Consider the following 18,879-nt stretch of genomic DNA (forward strand, 5'->3'; position numbering starts at 1 on the left):
TGACCAGCCGCCCAGGCTCGCCCCGCCCCCGACGCGCTCACGGTGCGCCCCACCCCCACGCCCCCTTCCAGGACAGGCCCGCGGGACCGCGACTGCCTCCAGGTGAAACACAAGGACAAGCAAATCCACCCCACCGAGACAATCCAAGCTTTTTCTCAGCTGATCTGTCTATGATTTAGGGATAAAACTATGACTATAGAAAGCAAAGATGACCTAGGACAGCCATGATAGTCTATAGAGCCAGACCCTGGCGGGCAGAGGCTTGAAGAGGGTCCGGGAGCTCTGTCAGAACAGCAAGCCTCTGTAGCGTAGCGGTTAGGTGCACTGGTGAGCAGGCAGACGATGGTCTGTAAGTCAGGAGTTCAAGTCCGCAGCTTAACTCTTTTGCTCTTAGGGGGCGGGGGACAGCAACAGGCGGGACTTAGACCAGAAACGTTTATTTTTATTTTAGAGGTTTATTGTTTAGCTTAGGGTTAGGGTTCGGGCAACCCCCCAACTTGTTCAGGTTCGGGTTCAGGGTTAGGGTTAGAATTTGGGGATCCCCCCTCTTCTAAGAGTTCGGGTTTGGGTTAGGGTTCATGTCAGGGTCAGGGTTCGGGTTACGGTTAGGGTTAGCATTAGTGTTGGGGTTACAGCTTAAAGTGAGCCCTAATAGGGCCCATAGTTCTTTATTAGCCTGCCCTGGCGGGCCGAGGCTTGAAGAGGGTTCGGGAGCCCTGCTGAAAGCAGTAAGCCTCTGTGGCATAGGGGTTAGGCGGGCCAGTAGGCAGGCAGACTATGGCCTCTAAATCAGGAGTTCAAGTCTCTAGTCTGACCTTTTCGCTTTTAAGGGGCAGGGGACTGCAAGAGCCAGGGCTTAGACCAGAAAATTTTTTTATTTTAGAGGTTTATTGTTAAGCTTAGGGTTAGGGTTCGGGCAACCCCCCCCACTTGTTAGGGTTCGGGTTCAGGTTAGAATTCGGGGACCCCCCTCTTCTTAGAGTTCGGGGCGTTACCATTAGGGTTATAGGTTAAAGTGAGGGCTAAGAGGGTCCATAGTTCTTTATTAGCCTGCCCTGGTGGGCTGAGGCTTGAAGAATGCCTGGGAGGCTGACTCGTGGGCGCCCAGCAGCTGCCTCACACACGTAGCTTCCCTAGCCCTCTGCTCCCCAGCAGGGGGGTGTGCAGCTGGTTGGGGCCTGCCCCTGCCTGTCTGGGCTCCCGCCCACAGCCCCAGCTCAGGGGGAGCAGCCCCTGAGCCAAGACCTGCAGCAGGAACAGAGCGTGCCCCCCCCCCCCCCCGGAAGCCAAGTGAACAGCATGCGGGGAAAAGAGCCTACTCCAGGGAAGAAAGGCAGCCCAGCCGCGTGAGGAAGCCCAGCCGCGAGCAGCTGCAAGCCCTGCTTGGGCGGAGCCCAGTGCGACTTCAGTACCACAGAGATTCAGCTCTCGTTAGGGGCCCGATCTAGCAGAGTTACTGGCGGGAGGTTGCTCTGCCCTGGGCAAGCCTTGCCCAGACTTGCATCGCTGCTAGGCTTCCTGCCCAGGAAGGAGCACGCTGCGCGAGGCTGGGAGACGCCACTGGCGCCTTCCTGGCCTCAGTTCCTCTTCTGCCTTGCCTTTGCACCAAAGCCCCAGGCCTCCTTGGGGAGGGCTTAGATGCCAGTGGGTTGCACACTGCCAAGGGCTCCAGCAGTGTGAGCTCTGTCAGACGGAAGGGAAGGGCAGGTGCAGGGCTCCTCCAGCGGTTGCTTGGCCGCCCAGGCTCAGCGCCTAACGGAGAGCACCAGGCTCCCAGGGCCCCTGGCTGGGGTCTGCAGCCCCGCACACCCGGAGGCTGACTCCGTGGGCGCCCAGCAAGTGCATGACAGACGTAGGTTCCCTAGCACTCTCCTCCCCAGCAGAGACATCTGCAAGTGGTTGGGGTCTGATCCTGCCTGTCTGGGTTCCCACCCACAGCACCAACTCAGGGGAAGCAGCCCCTGAGGCAAGACCTGCTGGAGGAGCCCTGCGCCCCCGCCTGATCGGCGAGTGCACAGCCAAGAGGGAAGCGAGCCACCTCGGGGAAAGAGGAGGCAGCCCAGCCCCGTCAAGCTGAAATCCCTGCTTGCCCAGGCCAAGTGTGCCTCCAGTACAGCAGAGTTCCAGCTCTGATCAGAGGCCCGATCTGGCAGAGTTCCTGGCGCGAGGCTTCTCTGCCATGGGCGAGCCTTGCCCAGACTTGCCTTGCTTTTACGCTACCTCCCCAGGAAGGAGCATGCTGCGCAAGGCTGGGAGAAGCCACTGGAGCCTTCCTGGGCTCAGCTCCGCTCCTCCCTTGCCTTTGAACCTAGGCCCCAGGGGTCCTTGGGGATTGCTTAGGGCCTGGTGGATTGCACACTGCCAAGGGCTCCAGCAGTGAGAGCTCTGTGAGAGGGAAGGGAAAGGTAAGTGCAGGAATCCTCGAGCGGTTGCTTGGCAGCCAAGACTCAGCGGCTCACGAAGAGCACCAGGCTCCCAGGGCCCCTGGCTGGGGTCTGCAGCCCCGCACACCTGGAGGCTGACTCCGTGGGCGCCCAGCAAGTGCATGACAGACGTAGATTCCCTAGCACTCTCCTCCCCAGCACAGACATGTGCCGGTGGTTCGGGCCTGATCCTGCAAGTCTGGGTCCCGCCCACAGCCCCAACTCAGGGAAGCAGCCCCTGAGGCAAGACCTGCTGGAGGAGCCCAGCTACCTCGCCTGATTGGCGAGTGCACAGCCAGCAGGGAAGCGAGCCTCCTCGGGGGAAGAGGAAGCTGCCCAGCCCCTTCAGGCTGAAAGCCCTGCTTGCCCGAGCGAAGTGTGCCTCTGCCTGGGCTCCCGCCCCCAGCCCCAGCTCAGGGCAAGCAGCCCCTGAGCCAAGACCTGCAGGAGGGGCAGAGCGCCCCCGCCTGGAAGCCGAGTGAACAGCAGGGGGAGGCGAGCCTCCTCCAGGGAAGAAGAGGCAGCCCAGCCGCCTGTGGCTCTAGCCCTACTTGGCTGGGCCCCAGTGCGCCTCCAGTACGGCAGAGCTCCAGCTCTGCTCAGAGGCCCGATCTGGCATAGTTGCTGGCACGAGGATGCTCTGCTCTGGGCGAGCCTTGCCCAGACTTGGCTCGCTGATAGGCTTCCTGCCCAGGAAGGAGCAGGCTGCACGAGGCTGGGAGATGCCGCTGGCGCCTTCCTGGTGTCAGCTCCGCTCCTGCCTTGCCTTTGCACCTTGGCCCCAGGAGTCCTTGGCAAGGGCTTAGGGGCCGGTGGCTTGCACACTGCCAAGGGCTCCAGCAGTGAGAGCTCTGTGAGAGGGAAGGGAAGGGCAAGTGCAGCGCTCCTCCAGCGGTTCCTTGGCCGACCAGACTCAGCGCCTCACGGAGACCACCAGGCTCCCAGGGCCCCTGGCTGGGGTCTGCAGCCCCTCACACCCGGAGGCTGATTCCGTGGGCGCCCAGCAAGTGCATGACAGACGTAGGTTCCCTAGCACTCTCCTCCCCAGCACAGACATGTGCCGGTGGTTCCGGCCTGATCCTGCGTGTCTGGGTTCCCGCCCACAGCCCCAACTCAGGGGAAGCAGCCCCTGAGGCAAGACCTGCTGGAGGAGCCCTGCTCCCCCGTCTGATTGGCGAGTGCACAGCCAGCAGGGAAGCGAGCCTCCTTGGGGGAAGAGGAGGCAGCCCAGCCCCGTCAAGCTGAAAGCCGTGCTCGCCGGAGCCAAGTGGGCCTCCAGAACAGCAGAGCTCCAGCTCTGCTCAGAGGCCCGATCTGGCAGAGTTCCTGGCGCAAGGCTTCTCTGCCATGGGCGAGCCTTGCCCAGACTTCCCTTGCTTTTAGGCACCCTCCCCAGGAAGGAGCAGGCTGCACGAGGCTGGGAGATGCCACTGGCGCATTCCTGGCCTCAGATCCACTCCTGCCTTGCCTTTGCACCTAGGCCCCAGGCTTCCTTGGGGAGTGCTTAGGGGCTTGTGGGTTGCACACTGCCAAGGGCTCCAGCAGTGAGAGCTCTGTCAGACGGAAGTGAAGGAAACCTGCAGGGCACCTCCAGCGGTTGTTGGCCGCCCAGACTCAGCGCCTCACGAAGAGCACCAGGCTCCCAGGGCCCCTGGCTGGGGTCTGCAGCCGCGCACATCCGGAGGCTGACTCCATGGGCGCCCAGCAAGTGCATGACAGACGTAGGTTCCCTAGCACTTTCCTCCCCAGCAGAGACATGTGCAGGTGGTTCGGGCTTGTTCCTGCATGTCTGGGTACCCGCCCACAACCCCAACTCAGTGGAAACAGCCCCTGAGTCAAAACCTGCTGGAGGAGCCCTGTGCCCCCGCCTGAACAGCGAGTGTACAGCCAGCAGGGAAGTGAGGCTCCTCGGGGAAGAGGAGGCAGCACAGCTCCATCAAGCTGAAAGCTCTGCTTGCCAGGGTCTACGTGAGCCTCCAGTACAGCAGAGCTCTAGGTCTTCTCAGAAGCCCCATCTGGCAGAGTTCCTGTCGCGAGGCTGCTCTGCCATGGGCGAGACTTGCCCAGACTTGCCTTGCTTTTAGGCACCCTCCCCAGGAAGGAGCAGGCTGCGCGAGGCTGGGAGACGCCACTGGCGCCTTAATGTCCTCAGCTCTGCTCCTGCCTTGCCTTTGCACCTAGGCCCCAGGCGTCCTTGCGGAGGACTTAGGGGCCGGTGACATGCACACTGCCAGGGCTCCAGCAGGGAGAGCTCTGTGAGAGGGAAGGGAAGGGCAAGTGCAGGGATCCTCGAGCGGTTGCTGGGCCGCCCAGACTCATCGCCACACGGAGAGCTCAGGCTCCCAGGGCCCCTGGCTGGGGTCTGCAGCCCCGCACACCTGGAGGCTGACTCCGTGGGCGCCCAGCAAGTGCATGACAGACATAGGTTCCCTAGCACTCTCCTCCCCAGCACAGACATGTGAGGGTGGTTGGGGCCTGATCCTGCAAGTCTGGGTCGCGCCCACAGCCCCAACTCAGGGAAGCAGCCCCTGAGGCAAGACCTGCTGGAGGAGCCCTGCTCCCCCGTCTGATTGGCGAGTGCAGAGCCAGCAGGGAAGCGAGCCTCCTCAGGGGAAGCGGAGGCCTCCCAGACCCTTCAAGCTGAAAGCCCTGCTTGCCCGAGCCAAGTGTGCCTCCAGTAGAGCAGGCTCCAGCTCTGCTCAGAGGCCCGATCTGGCAGAGTTCCTGGTGCGAGGCTGCTCTGCCCTGGGCGAGACTTGCCCATACTTGCCTTGCTTTTAGGCACCCTACCCAGGAAGGGGCATGCTGGGCGAGGCTGGGAGATGCCACTGGCGGCTTCCTGGCCTCAGCTCCGCTCCTACATTGCCTTTGCACCTAGGCCCCAGGCGTCCTAGGGGAGGGCTTAGGGGCTGGTGGGTTGCACACTGCCACGGGCGCAGGCAGTGAGAGCTCTGTCAGAGGGAAGGGAAGGGCACCTGCAGGGCTCCTCCAGCGGGTGCTTGGCCGCCCAGACTCAGGGCCTCACGAAGAGCACCAGGTTCCCAGGGCCCCTGGCTGGGGTCTGCAGCCCCGCACACCTGGAGGCTGACTCCCTCGGCGCCCAGCAAGTGCATGACAGACGTAGGTTCCCTAGCACTCTCCTCCCCAGCACAGACATGTGCCGGTGGTTCGGGCCTGATCCTGCGTGTCTGGGTTCCCGCCCACAGCCCCAACTCAGGGGAAGCAGCCCCTGAGGCAAGACCTGCTGGAGGAGCCCTGCTCCCCCATCTGATTGGCGAGTGCACAGCCAGCATGGAAGCGAGCCTCCTCGGGGGAAGAGGAGGCAGCCCAGCCCCGTCAAGCTGAAAGCCGTGCTTGCCAGGCCAAGTGTGCCTCCAGTACAGCAGAGCTCCAGCTCTGCTCAGAGGCCCGATCTGGCAGAGTTCCTGACGCGAGGCTTCTCTGCCATGGGGGAGCCTTGCCCAGACTTGCCTTGCTTTTATGCTCCCTCCTCAGAAAGGAGCCGGCTGCGCGAGGCTGGGAGATGCCACTGGCGCCTTCCTGGCCTCAGCTCCGCTCCTGCCTTGCCTTTGCACCTAGGCCCCAGGCGTCCTAGGGGAGGGCTTAGGGGCTTGTGGGTTGCACACTGCCAAGGGCGCCGGCAGTGAGAGCTCTGTCAGAGGGAAGGGAAGGGCACCTGCAAGGCTCCTCCAGCGGTTGCTTGGCCGCCCAGACTCAGGGCCCCACGGAGAGCACCAGGCTGCCAGGGCCCCTGGCTGGGGTCTGCAGCCCCGCACACCTGGAGGCTGACTCCGTGGGCGCCCAGCAAGTGCATGACAGACGTAGGTTCCCTAGCACTCTCCTGCCCAGCAGAGACATGTGCCGGTGGTTCGGGCCTGATCCTGCGTGTCTGGGTTCCCGCCCACAGCCCCAACTCTGGGAACTCAGCCCCTGAGTCAAAACCTGCTGGAGGAGCCCTGCTCCCCCGTCTGATTGGCGAGTGCACAGCCAGCAGGGAACCGAGCCCCCTCGGGGGAAGAGGAGGCAGCCCAGCCCCGTCAAGCGGAAAGCCCTGCTTGCCCGGAGCCAAGTGAGCCGCCTGTAAGGCAGAGCTCTAGCTCTGCTAAGAGGCCCGATCTGGCAGAGTTCCTGTCGCGAGGCTGCTCTGCCATGGGCGAGACTTGCCCAGACTTGCCTTGCTTTTAGGCACCCTCCCCAGGAAGGAGCAGGCTGCGCGAGGCTGGGAGATGCCACTGGCGCCTTCCTGGCCTCAGCTCCGCTCCTGCCTTGCCTTTGCACCTAGGCCCCAGGGGTCCTAGGGCAGGGCTTAGGGGTTGGTGGGTTGCACACTGCCAAGGGCGCCGGCAGTGAGAGCTCTGTCAGAGGGAAGGGAACGGCACCTGCATGGCTCCTCCAGTGGTTGCTTGGCAGCCAAGACTCAGCGCCTCACGAAGAGCACCAGGCTCCCAGGGCCCCTGGCTGGGGTCTGCAGCCCCGCACACCTGGAGGCTGACTCCGTGGGCGCCCAGCAAGTGCATGACAGACGTAGGTTCCCTAGCACTCTCCTCCCCAGCACAGACATGTGCCAGTGGTTGGGGCCTGATCCTGCAAGTCTGGGTCCCGCCCACAGCCCCAACTCAGGGAAGCAGCCCCTGAGGCAAGACCTGCTGGAGGAGCCCTGCTACCCCGCCTGATTGGTGAGTGCACAGCCAGCAGGGAAGCGAGCCTCCTTGGGGGAAGAGGAGGCCGCCCAGCCCCTTCAAGCTGAAAGCCCTGCTTGCCCGAGCCAAGTGTGCCTCCAGTAGAGCAGGCTCCAGCTCTGCTCAGAGGCCCGATCTGGCAGAGTTCCTGGCGCGAGGCTGCTCTGCCCTGGGCGAGCCTTGCCCAGACTTGCCTTGCTTTTAGGCACCCTACCCAGGAAGGAGCCGGCTGCGCGAGGCTGGGAGATGCCACTGGCGCCTTCCTGGCCTCAGCTCCGCTCCTGCTTTTCCTTTGCACCTAGGCCCCAGGCGTCCTGGGCAGGGCTTAGGGGCTGGTGGGTTGCACACTGCCAATGGCCCAGGCAGTGAGAGCTCTGTCAGAGGGTAGGGAAGAGCAAGTGCAGGGCTCCTCCAGCGGTTCCTTTGCCGCCAAGGCTCAGCGCCGCATGGACAGAACCAGGATCCCAGGGCCCCTGGCTGGGGTCTGCAGCCCCGCACACCAGGAGGCTGACTCCCTCGGCGCCCAGCAAGTGCATGACAGACGTAGGTTCCCTAGCACTCTCCTCCCCAGCACAGACATGTGCCGGTGGTTCGGGCCTGAACCTGCGTGTCTGGGTTCCCGCCCACAGCCCCAACTCAGGGGAAGCAGCCCCTGAGGCAAGACCTGCTGGAGGAGCCCTGCTCGCCCGTCTGATTGGCGAGTGCACAGCCAGCATGGAAGCGAGCCTCCTCGGGGGAAGAGGAGGCTGCCCAGCCCCTTCAGGCTGAAAGCCCTGCTTGCCCGAGCGAAGTGTGCCTCTGCCTGGGCTCCCGCCCCCAGCCCCAGCTCAGGGCAAGCAGCCCCTGAGCCAAGACCTGCAGGAGGGGCAGAGCGCCCCCGCCTGGAAGCCGAGTGAACAGCAGGGGGAGGCGAGCCTCCTCCAGGGAAGAAGAGGCAGCCCAGCCGCCTGTGGCTCTAGCCCTACTTGGCTGGGCCCCAGTGCGCCTCCAGTATGGCAGAGCTCCAGCTCTGCTCAGAGGCCCGATCTGGCATAGTTGCTGGCACGAGGATGCTCTGCTCTGGGCGAGCCTTGCCCAGACTTGGCTCGCTGAAAGGCTTCCTGCCCAGGAAGGAGCAGGCTGCACGAGGCTGGGAGATGCCGCTGGCGCCTTCCTGGTGTCAGCTCTGCTCCTGCCTTGCCTTTGCACCTTGGCCCCAGGAGTCCTTGGCAAGGGCTTAGGGGCCGGTGGCTTGCACACTGCCAAGGGCTCCAGCAGTGAGAGCTCTGTGAGAGGGAAGGGAAGGGCAAGTGCAGCGCTCCTCCAGCGGTTCCTTGGCCGACCAGACTCAGCGCCTCACGGAGACCACCAGGCTCCCAGGGCCCCTGGCTGGGGTCTGCAGCCCCTCACACCCGGAGGCTGATTCCGTGGGCGCCCAGCAAGTGCATGACAGACGTAGGTTCCCTAGCACTCTCCTCCCCAGCACAGACATGTGCCGGTGGTTCGGGCCTGATCCTGCGTGTCTGGGTTCCCGCCCACAGCCCCAACTCAGGGGAAGCAGCCCCTGAGGCAAGACCTGCTGGAGGAGCCCTGCTCCCCCGTCTGATTGGCGAGTGCACAGCCAGCAGGGAAGCGAGCCTCCTCGGGGGAAGAGGAGGCAGCCCAGCCCCGTCAAGCTGAAAGCCGTGCTCGCCGGAGCCAAGTGGGCCTCCAGAACAGCAGAGCTCCAGCTCTGCTCAGAGGCCCGATCTGGCAGAGTTCCTGGCGCAAGGCTTCTCTGCCATGGGCGAGCCTTGCCCAGACTTCCCTTGCTTTTAGGCACCCTCCCCAGGAAGGAGCAGGCTGCTCGAGGCTGGGAGATGCCACTGGCGCATTCCTGGCCTCAGATCCACTCCTGCCTTGCCTTTGCACCTAGGCCCCAGGCTTCCTTGGGGAGTGCTTAGGGGCTTGTGGGTTGCACACTGCCAAGGGCTCCAGCAGTGAGAGCTCTGTCAGACGGAAGTGAAGGAAACCTGCAGGGCTCCTCCAGCGGTTGTTGGCCGCCCAGACTCAGCGCCTCACGAAGAGCACCAGGCTCCCAGGGCCCCTGGCTGGGGTCTGCAGCCGCGCACACCCGGAGGCTGACTCCGTGGGCGCCCAGCAAGTGCATGACAGACGTAGGTTCCCTAGCACTTTCCTCCCCAGCAGAGACATGTGCAGGTGGTTCGGGCTTGTTCCTGCATGTCTGGGTACCCGCCCACAACCCCAACTCAGTGGAAACAGCCCCTGAGTCAAAACCTGCTGGAGGAGCCCTGTGCCCCCGCCTGAACAGCGAGTGTACAGCCAGCAGGGAAGTGAGGCTCCTCGGGGAAGAGGAGGCAGCACAGCTCCATCAAGCTGAAAGCTCTGCTTGCCAGGGTCTACGTGAGCCTCCAGTACAGCAGAGCTCTAGGTCTTCTCAGAAGCCCCATCTGGCAGAGTTCCTGTCGCGAGGCTGCTCTGCCATGGGCGAGACTTGCCCAGACTTGCCTTGCTTTTAGGCACCCTCCCCAGGAAGGAGCAGGCTGCGCGAGGCTGGGAGACGCCACTGGCGCCTTAATGTCCTCAGCTCTGCTCCTGCCTTGCCTTTGCACCTAGGCCCCAGGCGTCCTTGCGGAGGACTTAGGGGCCGGTGACATGCACACTGCCAGGGCTCCAGCAGGGAGAGCTCTGTGAGAGGGAAGGGAAGGGCAAGTGCAGGGATCCTCGAGCGGTTGCTGGGCCGCCCAGACTCATCGCCACACGGAGAGCTCAGGCTCCCAGGGCCCCTGGCTGGGGTCTGCAGCCCCGCACACCTGGAGGCTGACTCCGTGGGCGCCCAGCAAGTGCATGACAGACATAGGTTCCCTAGCACTCTCCTCCCCAGCACAGACATGTGAGGGTGGTTGGGTCCTGATCCTGCAAGTCTGGGTCGCGCCCACAGCCCCAACTCAGGGAAGCAGCCCCTGAGGCAAGACCTGCTGGAGGAGCCCTGCTCCCCCGTCTGATTGGCGAGTGCAGAGCCAGCAGGGAAGCGAGCCTCCTCAGGGGAAGCGGAGGCCTCCCAGACCCTTCAAGCTGAAAGCCCTGCTTGCCCGAGCCAAGTGTGCCTCCAGTAGAGCAGGCTCCAGCTCTGCTCAGAGGCCCGATCTGGCAGAGTTCCTGGTGCGAGGCTGCTCTGCCCTGGGCGAGACTTGCCCATACTTGCCTTGCTTTTAGGCACCCTACCCAGGAAGGGGCATGCTGGGCGAGGCTGGGAGATGCCACTGGCGGCTTCCTGGCCTCAGCTCCGCTCCTACATTGCCTTTGCACCTAGGCCCCAGGCGTCCTAGGGGAGGGCTTAGGGGCTGGTGGGTTGCACACTGCCACGGGCGCAGGCAGTGAGAGCTCTGTCAGAGGGAAGGGAAGGGCACCTGCAGGGCTCCTCCAGCGGGTGCTTGGCCGCCCAGACTCAGGGCCTCACGAAGAGCACCAGGTTCCCAGGGCCCCTGGCTGGGGTCTGCAGCCCCGCACACCTGGAGGCTGACTCCCTCGGCGCCCAGCAAGTGCATGACAGACGTAGGTTCCCTAGCACTCTCCTCCCCAGCACAGACATGTGCCGGTGGTTCGGGCCTGATCCTGCGTGTCTGGGTTCCCGCCCACAGCCCCAACTCAGGGGAAGCAGCCCCTGAGGCAAGACCTGCTGGAGGAGCCCTGCTCCCCCATCTGATTGGCGAGTGCACAGCCAGCATGGAAGCGAGCCTCCTCGGGGGAAGAGGAGGCAGCCCAGCCCCGTCAAGCTGAAAGCCGTGCTTGCCGGGCCAAGTGTGCCTCCAGTACAGCAGAGCTCCAGCTCTGCTCAGAGGCCCGATCTGGCAGAGTTCCTGACGCGAGGCTTCTCTGCCATGGGGGAGCCTTGCCCAGACTTGCCTTGCTTTTATGCTCCCTCCTCAGAAAGGAGCCGGCTGCGCGAGGCTGGGAGATGCCACTGGCGCCTTCCTGGCCTCAGCTCCGCTCCTGCCTTGCCTTTGCACCTAGGCCCCAGGCGTCCTAGGGGAGGGCTTAGGGGCTTGTGGGTTGCACACTGCCAAGGGCGCCGGCAGTGAGAGCTCTGTCAGAGGGAAGGGAAGGGCACCTGCAAGGCTCCTCCAGCGGTTGCTTGGCCGCCCAGACTCAGGGCCCCACGGAGAGCACCAGGCTGCCAGGGCCCCTGGCTGGGGTCTGCAGCCCCGCACACCTGGAGGCTGACTCCGTGGGCGCCCAGCAAGTGCATGACAGACGTAGGTTCCCTAGCACTCTCCTGCCCAGCAGAGACATGTGCCGGTGGTTCGGGCCTGATCCTGCGTGTCTGGGTTCCCGCCCACAGCCCCAACTCTGGGAACTCAGCCCCTGAGTCAAAACCTGCTGGAGGAGCCCTGCTCCCCCGTCTGATTGGCGAGTGCACAGCCAGCAGGGAACCGAGCCCCCTCGGGGGAAGAGGAGGCAGCCCAGCCCCGTCAAGCGGAAAGCCCTGCTTGCCCGGAGCCAAGTGAGCCGCCTGTAAGGCAGAGCTCTAGCTCTGCTAAGAGGCCCGATCTGGCAGAGTTCCTGTCGCGAGGCTGCTCTGCCATGGGCGAGACTTGCCCAGACTTGCCTTGCTTTTAGGCACCCTCCCCAGGAAGGAGCAGGCTGCGCGAGGCTGGGAGATGCCACTGGCGCCTTCCTGGCCTCAGCTCCGCTCCTGCCTTGCCTTTGCACCTAGGCCCCAGGGGTCCTAGGGCAGGGCTTAGGGGTTGGTGGGTTGCACACTGCCAAGGGCGCCGGCAGTGAGAGCTCTGTCAGAGGGAAGGGAACGGCACCTGCATGGCTCCTCCAGTGGTTGCTTGGCAGCCAAGACTCAGCGCCTCACGAAGAGCACCAGGCTCCCAGGGCCCCTGGCTGGGGTCTGCAGCCCCGCACACCTGGAGGCTGACTCCGTGGGCGCCCAGCAAGTGCATGACAGACGTAGGTTCCCTAGCACTCTCCTCCCCAGCACAGACATGTGCCAGTGGTTGGGGCCTGATCCTGCAAGTCTGGGTCCCGCCCACAGCCCCAACTCAGGGAAGCAGCCCCTGAGGCAAGACCTGCTGGAGGAGCCCTGCTACCCCGCCTGATTGGTGAGTGCACAGCCAGCAGGGAAGCGAGCCTCCTTGGGGGAAGAGGAGGCCGCCCAGCCCCTTCAAGCTGAAAGCCCTGCTTGCCCGAGCCAAGTGTGCCTCCAGTAGAGCAGGCTCCAGCTCTGCTCAGAGGCCCGATCTGGCAGAGTTCCTGGCGCGAGGCTGCTCTGCCCTGGGCGAGCCTTGCCCAGACTTGCCTTGCTTTTAGGCACCCTACCCAGGAAGGAGCCGGCTGCGCGAGGCTGGGAGATGCCACTGGCGCCTTCCTGGCCTCAGCTCCGCTCCTGCTTTTCCTTTGCACCTAGGCCCCAGGCGTCCTGGGCAGGGCTTAGGGGCTGGTGGGTTGCACACTGCCAATGGCCCAGGCAGTGAGAGCTCTGTCAGAGGGTAGGGAAGAGCAAGTGCAGGGCTCCTCCAGCGGTTCCTTTGCCGCCAAGGCTCAGCGCCGCATGGACAGAACCAGGATCCCAGGGCCCCTGGCTGGGGTCTGCAGCCCCGCACACCAGGAGGCTGACTCCCTCGGCGCCCAGCAAGTGCATGACAGACGTAGGTTCCCTAGCACTCTCCTCCCCAGCACAGACATGTGCCGGTGGTTCGGGCCTGAACCTGCGTGTCTGGGTTCCCGCCCACAGCCCCAACTCAGGGGAAGCAGCCCCTGAGGCAAGACCTGCTGGAGGAGCCCTGCTCGCCCGTCTGATTGGCGAGTGCACAGCCAGCATGGAAGCGAGCCTCCTCGGGGGAAGAGGAGGCTGCCCAGCCCCTTCAGGCTGAAAGCCCTGCTTGCCCGAGCGAAGTGTGCCTCTGCCTGGGCTCCCGCCCCCAGCCCCAGCTCAGGGCAAGCAGCCCCTGAGCCAAGACCTGCAGGAGGGGCAGAGCGCCCCCGCCTGGAAGCCGAGTGAACAGCAGGGGGAGGCGAGCCTCCTCCAGGGAAGAAGAGGCAGCCCAGCCGCCTGTGGCTCTAGCCCTACTTGGCTGGGCCCCAGTGCGCCTCCAGTATGGCAGAGCTCCAGCTCTGCTCAGAGGCCCGATCTGGCATAGTTGCTGGCACGAGGATGCTCTGCTCTGGGCGAGCCTTGCCCAGACTTGGCTCGCTGAAAGGCTTCCTGCCCAGGAAGGAGCAGGCTGCACGAGGCTGGGAGATGCCGCTGGCGCCTTCCTGGTGTCAGCTCTGCTCCTGCCTTGCCTTTGCACCTTGGCCCCAGGAGTCCTTGGCAAGGGCTTAGGGGCCGGTGGCTTGCACACTGCCAAGGGCTCCAGCAGTGAGAGCTCTGTGAGAGGGAAGGGAAGGGCAAGTGCAGCGCTCCTCCAGCGGTTCCTTGGCCGACCAGACTCAGCGCCTCACGGAGACCACCAGGCTCCCAGGGCCCCTGGCTGGGGTCTGCAGCCCCTCACACCCGGAGGCTGATTCCGTGGGCGCCCAGCAAGTGCATGACAGACGTAGGTTCCCTAGCACTCTCCTCCCCAGCACAGACATGTGCCGGTGGTTCGGGCCTGATCCTGCGTGTCTGGGTTCCCGCCCACAGCCCCAACTCAGGGGAAGCAGCCCCTGAGGCAAGACCTGCTGGAGGAGCCCTGCTCCCCCGTCTGATTGGCGAGTGCACAGCCAGCAGGGAAGCGAGCCTCCTCGGGGGAAGAGGAGGCAGCCCAGCCCCGTCAAGCTGAAAGCCGTGCTCGCCGGAGCCAAGTGGGCCTCCAGAACAGCAGAGCTCCAGCTCTGCTCAGAGGCCCGATCTGGCAGAGTTCCTGGTGCAAGGCTTCTCTGCCATGGGCCAGCCTTGCCCAGACTTCCCTTGCTTTTAGGCACCCTCCCCAGGAAGGAGCAGGCTGCTCGAGGCTGGGAGATGCCACTGGCGCATTCCTGGCCTCAGATCCACTCCTGCCTTGCCTTTGCACCTAGGCCCCAGGCTTCCTTGGGGAGTGCTTAGGGGCTTGTGGGTTGCACACTGCCAAGGGCTCCAGCAGTGAGAGCTCTGTCAGACGGAAGTGAAGGAAACCTGCAGGGCTCCTCCAGCGGTTGTTGGCCGCCCAGACTCAGCGCCTCACGAAGAGCACCAGGCTCCCAGGGCCCCTGGCTGGGGTCTGCAGCCGCGCACACCCGGAGGCTGACTCCGTGGGCGCCCAGCAAGTGCATGACAGACGTAGGTTCCCTAGCACTTTCCTCCCCAGCAGAGACATGTGCAGGTGGTTCGGGCTTGTTCCTGCATGTCTGGGTACCCGCCCACAACCCCAACTCAGTGGAAACAGCCCCTGAGTCAAAACCTGCTGGAGGAGCCCTGTGCCCCCGCCTGAACAGCGAGTGTACAGCCAGCAGGGAAGTGAGGCTCCTCGGGGAAGAGGAGGCAGCACAGCTCCATCAAGCTGAAAGCTCTGCTTGCCAGGGTCTACGTGAGCCTCCAGTACAGCAGAGCTCTAGGTCTTCTCAGAAGCCCCATCTGGCAGAGTTCCTGTCGCGAGGCTGCTCTGCCATGGGCGAGACTTGCCCAGACTTGCCTTGCTTTTAGGCACCCTCCCCAGGAAGGAGCAGGCTGCGCGAGGCTGGGAGACGCCACTGGCGCCTTAATGTCCTCAGCTCTGCTCCTGCCTTGCCTTTGCACCTAGGCCCCAGGCGTCCTTGCGGAGGACTTAGGGGCCGGTGACATGCACACTGCCAGGGCTCCAGCAGGGAGAGCTCTGTGAGAGGGAAGGGAAAGGCAAGTGCAGGGATCCTCGAGCGGTTGCTGGGCTGCCCAGACTCATCGCCACACGGAGAGCTCAGGCTCCCAGGGCCCCTGGCTGGGGTCTGCAGCCCCGCACACCTGGAGGCTGACTCCGTGGGCGCCCAGCAAGTGCATGACAGACATAGGTTCCCTAGCACTCTCCTCCCCAGCACAGACATGTGAGGGTGGTTGGGTCCTGATCCTGCAAGTCTGGGTCGCGCCCACAGCCCCAACTCAGGGAAGCAGCCCCTGAGGCAAGACCTGCTGGAGGAGCCCTGCTCCCCCGTCTGATTGGCGAGTGCAGAGCCAGCAGGGAAGCGAGCCTCCTCAGGGGAAGCGGAGGCCTCCCAGACCCTTCAAGCTGAAAGCCCTGCTTGCCCGAGCCAAGTGTGCCTCCAGTAGAGCAGGCTCCAGCTCTGCTCAGAGGCCCGATCTGGCAGAGTTCCTGGTGCGAGGCTGCTCTGCCCTGGGCGAGACTTGCCCATACTTGCCTTGCTTTTAGGCACCCTACCCAGGAAGGGGCATGCTGGGCGAGGCTGGGAGATGCCACTGGCGGCTTCCTGGCCTCAGCTCCGCTCCTACATTGCCTTTGCACCTAGGCCCCAGGCGTCCTAGGGGAGGGCTTAGGGGCTGGTGGGTTGCACACTGCCACGGGCGCAGGCAGTGAGAGCTCTGTCAGAGGGAAGGGAAGGGCACCTGCAGGGCTCCTCCAGCGGGTGCTTGGCCGCCCAGACTCAGGGCCTCACGAAGAGCACCAGGTTCCCAGGGCCCCTGGCTGGGGTCTGCAGCCCCGCACACCTGGAGGCTGACTCCCTCGGCGCCCAGCAAGTGCATGACAGACGTAGGTTCCCTAGCACTCTCCTCCCCAGCACAGACATGTGCCGGTGGTTCGGGCCTGATCCTGCGTGTCTGGGTTCCCGCCCACAGCCCCAACTCAGGGGAAGCAGCCCCTGAGGCAAGACCTGCTGGAGGAGCCCTGCTCCCCCATCTGATTGGCGAGTGCACAGCCAGCATGGAAGCGAGCCTCCTCGGGGGAAGAGGAGGCAGCCCAGCCCCGTCAAGCTGAAAGCCGTGCTTGCCGGGCCAAGTGTGCCTCCAGTACAGCAGAGCTCCAGCTCTGCTCAGAGGCCCGATCTGGCAGAGTTCCTGACGCGAGGCTTCTCTGCCATGGGGGAGCCTTGCCCAGACTTGCCTTGCTTTTATGCTCCCTCCTCAGAAAGGAGCCGGCTGCGCGAGGCTGGGAGATGCCACTGGCGCCTTCCTGGCCTCAGCTCCGCTCCTGCCTTGCCTTTGCACCTAGGCCCCAGGCGTCCTAGGGGAGGGCTTAGGGGCTTGTGGGTTGCACACTGCCAAGGGCGCCGGCAGTGAGAGCTCTGTCAGAGGGAAGGGAAGGGCACCTGCAAGGCTCCTCCAGCGGTTGCTTGGCCGCCCAGACTCAGGGCCCCACGGAGAGCACCAGGCTGCCAGGGCCCCTGGCTGGGGTCTGCAGCCCCGCACACCTGGAGGCTGACTCCGTGGGCGCCCAGCAAGTGCATGACAGACGTAGGTTCCCTAGCACTCTCCTGCCCAGCAGAGACATGTGCCGGTGGTTCGGGCCTGATCCTGCGTGTCTGGGTTCCCGCCCACAGCCCCAACTCTGGGAACTCAGCCCCTGAGTCAAAACCTGCTGGAGGAGCCCTGCTCCCCCGTCTGATTGGCGAGTGCACAGCCAGCAGGGAACCGAGCCCCCTCGGGGGAAGAGGAGGCAGCCCAGCCCCGTCAAGCGGAAAGCCCTGCTTGCCCGGAGCCAAGTGAGCCGCCTGTAAGGCAGAGCTCTAGCTCTGCTAAGAGGCCCGATCTGGCAGAGTTCCTGTCGCGAGGCTGCTCTGCCATGGGCGAGACTTGCCCAGACTTGCCTTGCTTTTAGGCACCCTCCCCAGGAAGGAGCAGGCTGCGCGAGGCTGGGAGATGCCACTGGCGCCTTCCTGGCCTCAGCTCCGCTCCTGCCTTGCCTTTGCACCTAGGCCCCAGGGGTCCTAGGGCAGGGCTTAGGGGTTGGTGGGTTGCACACTGCCAAGGGCGCCGGCAGTGAGAGCTCTGTCAGAGGGAAGGGAACGGCACCTGCATGGCTCCTCCAGTGGTTGCTTGGCAGCCAAGACTCAGCGCCTCACGAAGAGCACCAGGCTCCCAGGGCCCCTGGCTGGGGTCTGCAGCCCCGCACACCTGGAGGCTGACTCCGTGGGCGCCCAGCAAGTGCATGACAGACGTAGGTTCCCTAGCACTCTCCTCCCCAGCACAGACATGTGCCAGTGGTTGGGGCCTGATCCTGCAAGTCTGGGTCCCGCCCACAGCCCCAACTCAGGGAAGCAGCCCCTGAGGCAAGACCTGCTGGAGGAGCCCTGCTACCCCGCCTGATTGGTGAGTGCACAGCCAGCAGGGAAGCGAGCCTCCTTGGGGGAAGAGGAGGCCGCCCAGCCCCTTCAAGCTGAAAGCCCTGCTTGCCCGAGCCAAGTGTGCCTCCAGTAGAGCAGGCTCCAGCTCTGCTCAGAGGCCCGATCTGGCAGAGTTCCTGGCGCGAGGCTGCTCTGCCCTGGGCGAGCCTTGCCCAGACTTGCCTCGCTGCTAGGCTTCCTGCCCAGGAAGGAGCCGGCTGCGCGAGGCTGGGAGACGCCACTGGCGCCTTCCTGGCCTCAGCTCTGCTCCTGCCTTGCCTTTGCACCTAGGCCCCAGGCTTCCTTAGGGAGGGCTTAGGGGCCGGTGGCTTGCACACTGCCAAGGGCTCCAGCAGGAAGAGCTCTGTGCGAGGGAAGGGAAGGGCTAGTGCAGGGCTCCTCCAGCGGTTGCTTGGCCGCCCAGGCTCAGCGCCGCACGGAGTGCACCAGGCTCCCAGGTCCCCTGGCTGGGGTCTGCAGCCCCGCACACCCAGAGGCTGACTCCCTGGGCGCCCAGCAGCTGCCTCACACACGTAGCTTCCCTAGCGCTCTCCTCCCCAGCAGAGACGTGTGCAGCTGGTTGGGGCCTGCCCCTGCGTGCCTGGGCTCCCGTCCACAGCCCCAGCTCAGGGCAAGCATCCCCTGAGCCAAGACCTGCAGGAGGCGCAGAGCGCCCCCACCTGGAAGCAGAGTGAACAGCTGGCGGGGAGGCGAGCCTCCTCGATGGAAGAAGAGGCAGCCCAGCCTCGTTTGGCTCAAGCCCTACTTGGCTGGAGCCGTGTGGCCTCCAGGACGGCAGAGCTCCAGCTCTGCTCAGAGGCCCGTTCTGGCAGAGTTGCTGGCGCGAGGCTGCTCTGCCCTGGGCGAGCCTTGCCCAGACTTGCCTCGCTGCTAGGCTTCCTGCCCAGGAAGGAGCAGGCTGCGCGAGGCTGGGAGACGCCACTGGCGCCTTCCTGGCCTCAGCTCCGCTCCTGCCTTGCCTTTGCACCTAGGCCCCAGGCGTCCTTGGGGAGGGCTTAGGGGCCGGTGGCTTGCACACTGCCAAGGGCTCCAGCAGGAAGAGCTCTGTGCGAGGGAAGGGAAGGGCCAGTGCAGGGCTCCTCCAGCGGTTGCTTGGCCGCCCAGGCTCAGCTCCGCACGGAGTGCACCAGGCTCCCAGGGCCCCTGGCTGGGGTCTGCAGCCCCGCACACCCGGAGGCTGACTCCCTGGGCGCCCAGAAGCTGCCTCACACACGTAGCTTCCCTAGCGCTCTCCTCCCCAGCAGAGACGTGTGCAGCTGGTTGGGGCCTGCCCCTGCGTACCTGGGCTCCCGCGCACAGCCCCAGCTCAGGGCAAGCAGCCCCTGAGCCAAGACCTGCAGGAGGCGAGGAGCGCCCCCACCTGGAAGCCGAGTGAAGAGCTGGCTGGAAGGCGAGCCTCCTCGAGGGAAGAAGAGGCAGCCCAGCCTATTTTGGCTCAAGCCCTACTTGGCTGGAGCCGAGTGCGCCTCCAGGACGGCAGAGCTCCAGCTCTGCTCAGAGGCCCGATCTGGCAGAGTTGCTGGCGCGAGGATGCTCTGCCCTGGCCGAGCCTTGCCCAG

Source organism: Ovis canadensis, chromosome 18, assembly GCF_042477335.2.
Source record: "Ovis canadensis isolate MfBH-ARS-UI-01 breed Bighorn chromosome 18, ARS-UI_OviCan_v2, whole genome shotgun sequence".
NCBI classification, from domain to species: Eukaryota; Metazoa; Chordata; class Mammalia; order Artiodactyla; family Bovidae; genus Ovis; species Ovis canadensis.